The 8,444-nt window shown below is 32.4% G+C and overlaps 1 pseudogene; it reads right to left on the bottom strand.

Annotated features, from left to right (window-relative positions):
- Nucleotides 1-4,179: 4,179 nt before the first annotated feature.
- On the bottom strand, nucleotides 4,180-4,484 carry LOC132363527 (small ribosomal subunit protein eS26-like; annotated as a pseudogene).
- Between the last annotated feature and the right edge of the window lie 3,960 nt (nucleotides 4,485-8,444).

The raw sequence follows: 8,444 nt of genomic DNA, 5'->3' as shown, positions 1-8,444 counted from the left end.
CTTGATTCTAAACTGAACCCAGTCTTTTCAGCAATTTTAATATTTTCATTATTGTTTATGTTCAAAGATTTCATAAACTTACTGTGTTTGTTAAATGGACTATTTTTAAGAAAGTAAACTTAGAAAAACAGAACCCAAGAGCAGAAACACACTCCTAATGAGTAAAACATGGAAAAATCAATACAAATTAAATTTAAAGCAAAGACCTGTACCATTAAAATTAAAATTACAGTGGAGATAGCAATAATCAACTATTGAATTGTGTTAATGTTATCACATTCTTGCTGCTGGGGAAATAATCCTATCAAGTGCTGTTTATGAGGCAATATGAGTATTTACACATTTTTCCTAATTAAATTAACTTAATTTCTTAGAAAAATAGAAGAAAATGCAACAAAATGAGATTTTTTTTTAGTCACATGAAAATATTGCAATTTTTAATTTCTTCTGCAATTTGTTAACTTCCTTTTGCAATTTCTAATTTCTCCATAACTTTTTTGTAAGGTATTGAAAGGTATAATTTTTTGCAATGACAGAGATAAATTACAACACGCGATGAATAAAGGCTTATTTTTCTTTAAATACAATGTTTCCTTGAAAATTAAAGTCTGATTTCCTTTAGTCTTGATAAACGAAAAATGGAGCACAAGTAAAAAAGAGTTATAATTATGCATAGAATGTGGTTTATTTAAGAAAAATGGATATATTCCATGAAGAAAATCTGGAAGAGAAATGTACACTTTACCCTTTCCCCAGCTTTATTGTGATATAATTGACATATAACATTGTGTACCTTTAAAGTGTACAATGTGATGCCTTGATACATTCATATGCTGTGAAACGATTACAATAGAGTTAGTTAACACTTTCATTACCATATATAATTTCCTAAATTTTGTGTGTGGTGAAAACATTTAAGATCTACTCTTAATAACTTTCAAGTATATAATAGAGTGTCATTAACTATTGTCACTATACTATACATTAAGCTCCTAGAACTTATGGATCTTATAACTGGAAGTTTGCAACCTTTGACCAACATCTTCTCATCTCTCCCTCGCCCTTAGCCCCTGGCAACTGCCATTCTATCCTCTGTTTCTCTGAGTTCAGTTTTGGTTGTTTTTTGTTTGTTTGTTTTTTAGAGTCTACATGTAATTGAGATCATGCAGTATTTCTCTTTCTCTGGCTGACTTATTTCACTTTGCATAATGCCCTCAAGGTCCATTCATGTTGTTGCAAATGTCACAAATGGCAGTATTTCCTGCTTTCTCATGACTGAATAATATTCCACTCTAAATTTCATTGTATAAATGTGTATGTATACACAATGTGGTAAATATAGATATAGATATGAATATAGATAAATATATCCCATATTTCCTTTATTCATTCACCTGCCAATGGACACAGTTGTTTTCATATCTTGGCTCTGATAAACAATGCTGCCATGAATGTGGGAGTGCAAGTATCTCATTGAGATGATTTTATTTCCTTTCTATATATGCCCAGCAGTGGGATTTCTAGATCATATGTTAGTTCTATTTTTAATTTTTTTGAGGACCCTCCATACTGTTTTCCATAGTGGCTGTACCTACTTACATTTCCCCAACAGTGTACAGGGGTTTCCTTTTCTCCATAGTCTCACTAACACTTGTTGTCTCTTCTCTCTTTTATAATAGACATTCTAATAAGTGTGAGGTGATATTTCATTGTAGTTTTGGTTTGCGTTTCCCTGATGATTAGTGTTATTTTCATGTATCTCTTGGTCATTGTATGTTTTCCTTGGAAAAATGTCTAGTTAACTCCTTTGTCCATTTTTAAATCAGAGTGTTTTTTTGTTTGTTCTTTGTAACTGAGTTGTATGGGTTTCTTCTATATTTTGGTTATTAACACCTCATTAGATAGATGTTTTCTCAAATAATTTTCCCCATTCCATAGGTAGGAATTTTGTTGATTGTTTCTTTTGCAGTGCAGAAGTTTTTAGTTTGATATAGACCCGCTTGCTGATTTTTGCTTTTGTTGCTTATGCTTTTGGGGTCATAGTCATAAACTTGTTGCCAAGGCCAATGCCAAAAAGCTGTTTTCTGTGTTTTATTCTAGGAGTTTTACAGTTTCAGATTTTACATTACGTATTTAATCTATTTAGAGTTAATTTTCATGTGCAGTGTAAGATAGGGGTCCTATTTCATTTTGCTACCTGTAGTTATTCACAATGCCATTTATTGAAGAAACCATACTTTCCCCATTGAGTATTCTTGACTCCTTTGTCAAATATTAGTTGACCACGTAAGTGAGGGTTTATTTCTAGGCTCTCAATTCTGTTGCATTGGTTTATGTGTCTATTGTTGTGTCAGTACGATACTAGTATGATTATTATAGCTTTGTAATATAGTTTGAGATCAGGACATGTGTTAGCTCCAGCTTTGTTCTTTCTCAGGATTGCTCTGGCTACATTGAGATTCATTTGTGGTTCCATACAAATTTTAAAATTGTTTTTCCTATTTCTGTGAAAAATTCCAGAAATTTATATGGATCCCATTGAATCTACAGATCAGTTTAGGAATTATGGACATTTTAACAATATTAATTCTTCTGATCTCTGAGCACAAAATATCAGTACATGAATTAAATCTGGAAAGATGTTGATGGCATAGTTTTTAATCATCCAGAAGATGAGGGAGAAAAATGAAGTTGAGCAAACAAAAAAATTTGATTAACTAGATAGCAAACAAATAGCCCCCATCCCTACAAAATGAAAGAAAAAAAGAAATCAAATTTTAGAAAAACATAAATAAGGTGACAGATATCAAGGATTAGATTTAGAAATATAAAATTAAAAATTACTTTAGAAATGAATAATAAAGTAATAAAGCAAAACAAATGAGTTACTAGAAAAAAAGATAATGTAATGCTTTAAGAGAAATGTTAAGTAAAAAATAAAATTTTAAAAAATGAATGAGATAAAATTATTTAAGAGAAAGTAACAAATATCAACTATAGGCAAAAAGATCCAACACGTGAATATAACACTTCACAAGGAATAAAAATAAATTAGAGAACAAAACACTACAAAGTATAGGTTCCTGGAATAATGTTTATTTACCTCAGTTTCTACAGTCCTAGACAATATGTCTTATGCTCAACAAAAAACTCAAAGCACACAAGAAAAAGCAAAGCAAAAAAGACAACACACTCACAAAGGGCAAAACAATCACAAGAACTAGACTGAAACAGGACACAGATTTTGGAACAATCTGAGAGAGAATTTAAAATAACTGATTAATATGTTAAAGGATCTATCATAAAAAGTGGACAACAATTAAGATCAGAGAAATAATAAAGTACAGAGAGATAAAAATTGTAAAAGCCAATGGTACTGCTAGAAACATAAAACAAAGTAAGAGAAATGAATAATACCTTTCACTGCTTAGCAGACATGGCACAACTGCCGTGAATATATGAACTCGGAGATAAGTCTAAAAATTATCCAAATGTAACATAAAGCAAAGAGAGATTTACTATTGAAAAAAAAAGTGCAACAGACTATCCACGAGTTGTGTGACAATATTAAGCACTCTAACATAAATAACTTGAATTCAAAAGAAGAGAGAAAGAGTACAGGGCATCAAAAATATTTTAGTAAATATGAAATGAGAAGTTTCCATAATTAATACCAGAGACACCAGGGAGCAAAACAATGATTCTAAACTTTGACAACACAAAGCAGGATAAATTCCAAAACAAAATAAAAACAAAACACTCAAGCATATCATATTCAAACTCCTGTAAACAAAACACAAAGAGGCAATCTCAGAGGCATCTAGAGGAAAAAAATACATTATATAAAAATGAACAAAGGTAAGAATTATATCCTGCTTTTTTCCTTCAGAATCTATGCAACAAAATAAATAAATAACAACATTAAGTGTTGAAAGAAAATGTCAATCCAGAATTCTACATCCATTGAAAATTTATTTTAGTAAAAACTATTCTACTCATTCATCATGATCTGTTACAATGTTAAATCATTTTTAAAGTTTTTTTTTTTAAGTATAATTTCTTTTTTACTGTCTTCCCAGGGGACTGTATTTCTTTAGTCTTTAAGGACTTAGCTCCTTGCATGGGCTTTGGTGGAGGTCGTGGGGCAGCACCAGCAGGGCTAAATTGGGGTGAAGGTTTTCAGTCCTTCTGGGCTTCCCGAGAACGATTCATGACTACTTTGCTGTGAATGGTACAACTCACACAGTAATGCAGATTCACATACAGCTTGGGAAGCACATAGGCACTGAAAACACTCGCTTCCAAAATGCCCTGACAGCTGCAGCCTCTGCAATGTGCCGAACAACGAACTTCTTAATGGCCTTATCCTTGGGCACACATCGGGCATAGTTGGTGCAGTGAATAGGCTGCATGTGGCCGTGGCCCTTTTTGGCATGACCATTATTCCTTCTTTTCTTGGTCATCTTGGAAGTGAGAAGGCGAGAGAGCAAGTTATTTAAAAACTAAAATTGTGCTACCCCATGATGTAAGCATTCAGGTTTTAACCTGCACACCATATTTTCCAGTATATGATACCATTAATCATCTAATTGTTTAAGCCAAAAACTTGGAAGTCACTTTGATTTACTCACTTATTTATTCTTCTCATAGCCAATCAGTAGATCTCACTATATCTTTCTCTGGAATAACCTTCATATCATCTCATTTATTTTTCATCTGCACCGTAAGTACCAAGTGAAAAACATGTATGCTTTGGATTCCTACGGTGGCTTTCCAACTTGTCTCTTTGTATTCATTCATACCTTTTTCTGATAACTATGGGCCTAAAAGGTATCCATGATCAATTATTATTTTAAATGTAATGTCATTTATATCTCATCTACATTGTCTCATAGGAAAATTTTCCCTAATGACTAAAACTGTCTACATATTTATTTAAAACAAGAAAAATAATTTATATGCCTATTGAATATTAAGAGCAAATGTTTCATAGTGCATTGTGTTACTATTGCTCTTCATATTTAACACAGTGTATTTAGTATAGCTTTTAATTTTAATATAGCCTTTAATTTGGATTTTAATTAAATACTAAATAAAATAAAATAAACTTTGAAATCTTAGCTATATTTGGTGCTTCTATAAGAGAAAACACTTTATAACCCCCCAATATTAATATTCCCTGTAAAAGAGAATTTGCTAGAAGAACTAATTTCTTTACAGTAGGTCTTAGATGCTGAAATAAAATAGGTGCAGTACCATTTTTAATTTTCTCTTAAGAAATCCTATATTTCAATATCTTAGTAAATTGGTGTTTGAGATGCTCTATGAAATTTTAAAATGTAAAAAAATGATCACAAAGCTAAGATAATGCATTAATTCTTTTTTGTTATTGGTTTGTTTTTTAGCTTATTCTCTATTTACAGGTCTCTTAAGGGTTGGCAGGCATCATATTATATTTTTAAGCTGCAAAAACAGATAAGGCATGACTTATGCCCTCAGTTAGCTGAAATCATTATATTACATTAAATTATTATATTGTTCATAATTGCAGTATTCAACATCTGATCTGTCTTTTGATATTTCCAAATTATGGCAAGACAGGATTCATTAATTATAAAACAATTTAGATTTCTAGTATTAAGGTCATTGCCTCCAATATATCAGAAAAATAAAAGCATAACAAGCAACCAATACCAAAATTATCTAGCTCTATTTCAGAGAGGAGTGGAATATAAAACTATATTTGATTTAAAATTTTTTAAAATATGATGGATTTTAAATATATTATTTCTTCATTTGAATTCCCATGAATTACATGAGAAAGTAACAAAGGAGTTACTTTCAGGAAAAAAAGAGTGCAGTAACTGACAACAATCTTAGAACAACATGTTCAAAATATTCTCATAAATTTGATCATGTAGAAGATAACAGCAGAATTCTTTCAGCTATGCTGATAGCTAGCTCCACCTGACGCATTTTACCCACTGGGTTGTTACCACTTTTCATCACTTGTCTTCTTGTATAGATTTCACAACACACTACTAAAACTCTTTACTTCTTAAACCTTTGTATATACTTGCTTACCTCTGCCTCAAACATTGCTAAGTCATGATTTCATGAGAAAATTGGATATTAAAACATGCATATGTGACTTACACATTCAGTAATGATCCACCCATGTGAAAAGACATGTTTCCAAAGAGACAATGGAGAATCACCAATGAGAAGAAAAGAGAATCTTCTTCCAAGTCTTTTAAATTCTAAGTTTAAACAGGCATAGAGGAGCTTACAACTAATGACATCTTGGTCAACAGAACACATGCATTTTTTTTTTTTAACATCTTGATTAGAGTATAATTGCTTTACATTGTTGTGTTAGTTGCTGCTGTAGAGCAAAGTGAATCAGCTATACATATACATATATCCCCATATCCCCTCCCTCTTGCATCTCTCTCCCACCCTCCCTATCCCACCCCTCTAGGTGGTCACAAAGCACCAAGCTGATCTCCCTGTGCTCTGCGGCTGCTTCCCAATAACTATCTATTTTACATTTAGTAGTGCATATATGTAAATGCCACTCTCTCACTTCATTCCAGCTTACTCTTCCCCCTCCCCGTGTCCTCAAGTGCATTCTCTACATCCGTGTCTTTATTCCTGTCCTGCCCCTACGTTCTTCAGAACCACTTTTTCTCTTTTTTTAGAGTCCATATATATATGTTAGCATACAGTATTTGTTTTTCTCTTTCTGACTTACTTTACTCTGTATGACAGACTCTAGGTCCATCCACCTCACTACAAATAACTCAATTTCGTTTCTTTTTATGGCTGAGTAATATTCCATTGTATATATGTGCTACATCTTCTTTATCCATTCATCTGTCAATGGACACTTAGGTTGCTTCCATGTCCTGGCTATTGTAAATAGTGCTGCAATGAACATTGTGATACATGATTCTTTTTGAATTATGGTTTTCTCAGGGTATGTATCCAGTAGTGGGATTGCTGGGTCATATGGTAGTTCTATTTTTAGTTTTCTAAGGAACGTCCATATTGTTCTCCATAGTAGCTGTATCAATTTACATTCCCACCTACAGTGCAAGAGGGTTCCCTTTTCTCCACACCCTCTCCAGCATTTATTGTTAGCAGGTTTTTTGATGATGGCCATTCTGACTGGTGTGAGGTGATACCTCATCATAGTTTTGATTTGCATTTCTCTAATGATTAGTGATGTTGAGCATCCTTTCATGTGTTTGTTGGCAATCTGTATATCTTCTTTGGAGAAATGTCTATTTAGATCTTCTGCCCATTTTTGGATTGGATTTTTTGTTTTTTTGATATTGAACTGCATGAGCAGCTTGTATGTTTTGGAGATTAATCATTTGTTAGTTGCTTTGTTTGCAAATATTTTCTCCCATTCTGAGGGTTGTCTTTTCTTCTTGTTATGGTTTCCTTTGCTGTGCAAAAGCTTTTAAGTTTCATTAGGTCCCATTTGTTTATTTTTGTTTTTATTTCCACTTCTCTAGGAGGTGGGTCAAAAAGGATCTTGCTGTGATATATGTCAAAGAGTGTTCTGCCTATGTTTTCTTCAAAGAGTTTTATAATATCTGCTCTTATATTTAGATCTTCAATACATTTTGAGTTTATTTTTGTGTATGGTGTTAGGGAGTGTTCTAATTTCTTACTCTGATTTTAGATCTTAAACGCGAAATCTACAGGTCCACTCAAGCAGTAACAACTAAAAATACATGTGTTCAGCCACATGTAAAAGAACACATGTATTTTTAATTGTTACTACTTGAGGGGACCTGTAGACTTTGCATCCAAGATCTAAAATCAGAGTCATGACTATTCTACTTATTAATTTAAAAGAGCAGAATAAAGAAAAATGTCACTAAAGAACAAGCTCCCAGCAATTCAGAAGATATCACAACCTAAACTTTTTTGTAAACTACAAGTTGACCACTAGAAATAAGCTCATTAGGAAAAAAGCTCAAGAAGTGAAAACTTGCATAATTCAATTCCAAGTTAAAGTTTGAGAAAAGCTAACTAGCCAAAAATACATGTAAATATCATACATGCAATATATGTAACTGAGTCTTGTAAACAAAGTCATATACAATACAAAATATGTTGCAAAGTGTGTAAAGTTATCAATTTCCCCCAAAGACAGAAAAGCATGTTTTGAGAAATGATACTTCAATAGCTGTAAAGATGTTTGCAAACAGGTCAGTGGAAACATTTCTAAGAACAGAAAATTTCAGTCTTGGGATGTTTTAGTATATTTTGTACCCAGAGTGGAGATGACTCTGATGCTTTTAGAGCTTGTCTTGTCACTGCTCCAACTAGGTTGAAATGTTTCTTTGCACATTTGTTCCCATCCTTTATCTATGGTGACTTTTTTTTTTTTTTCTGGGAAGAGCTGATAGACTATGGAACAGTAATGA

The sequence above is a fragment of the Balaenoptera ricei genome, chromosome 3, assembly GCF_028023285.1.
Source record: "Balaenoptera ricei isolate mBalRic1 chromosome 3, mBalRic1.hap2, whole genome shotgun sequence".
NCBI classification, from domain to species: Eukaryota; Metazoa; Chordata; class Mammalia; order Artiodactyla; family Balaenopteridae; genus Balaenoptera; species Balaenoptera ricei.
This window is presented reverse-complemented; position numbering and strand designations above follow the sequence as displayed.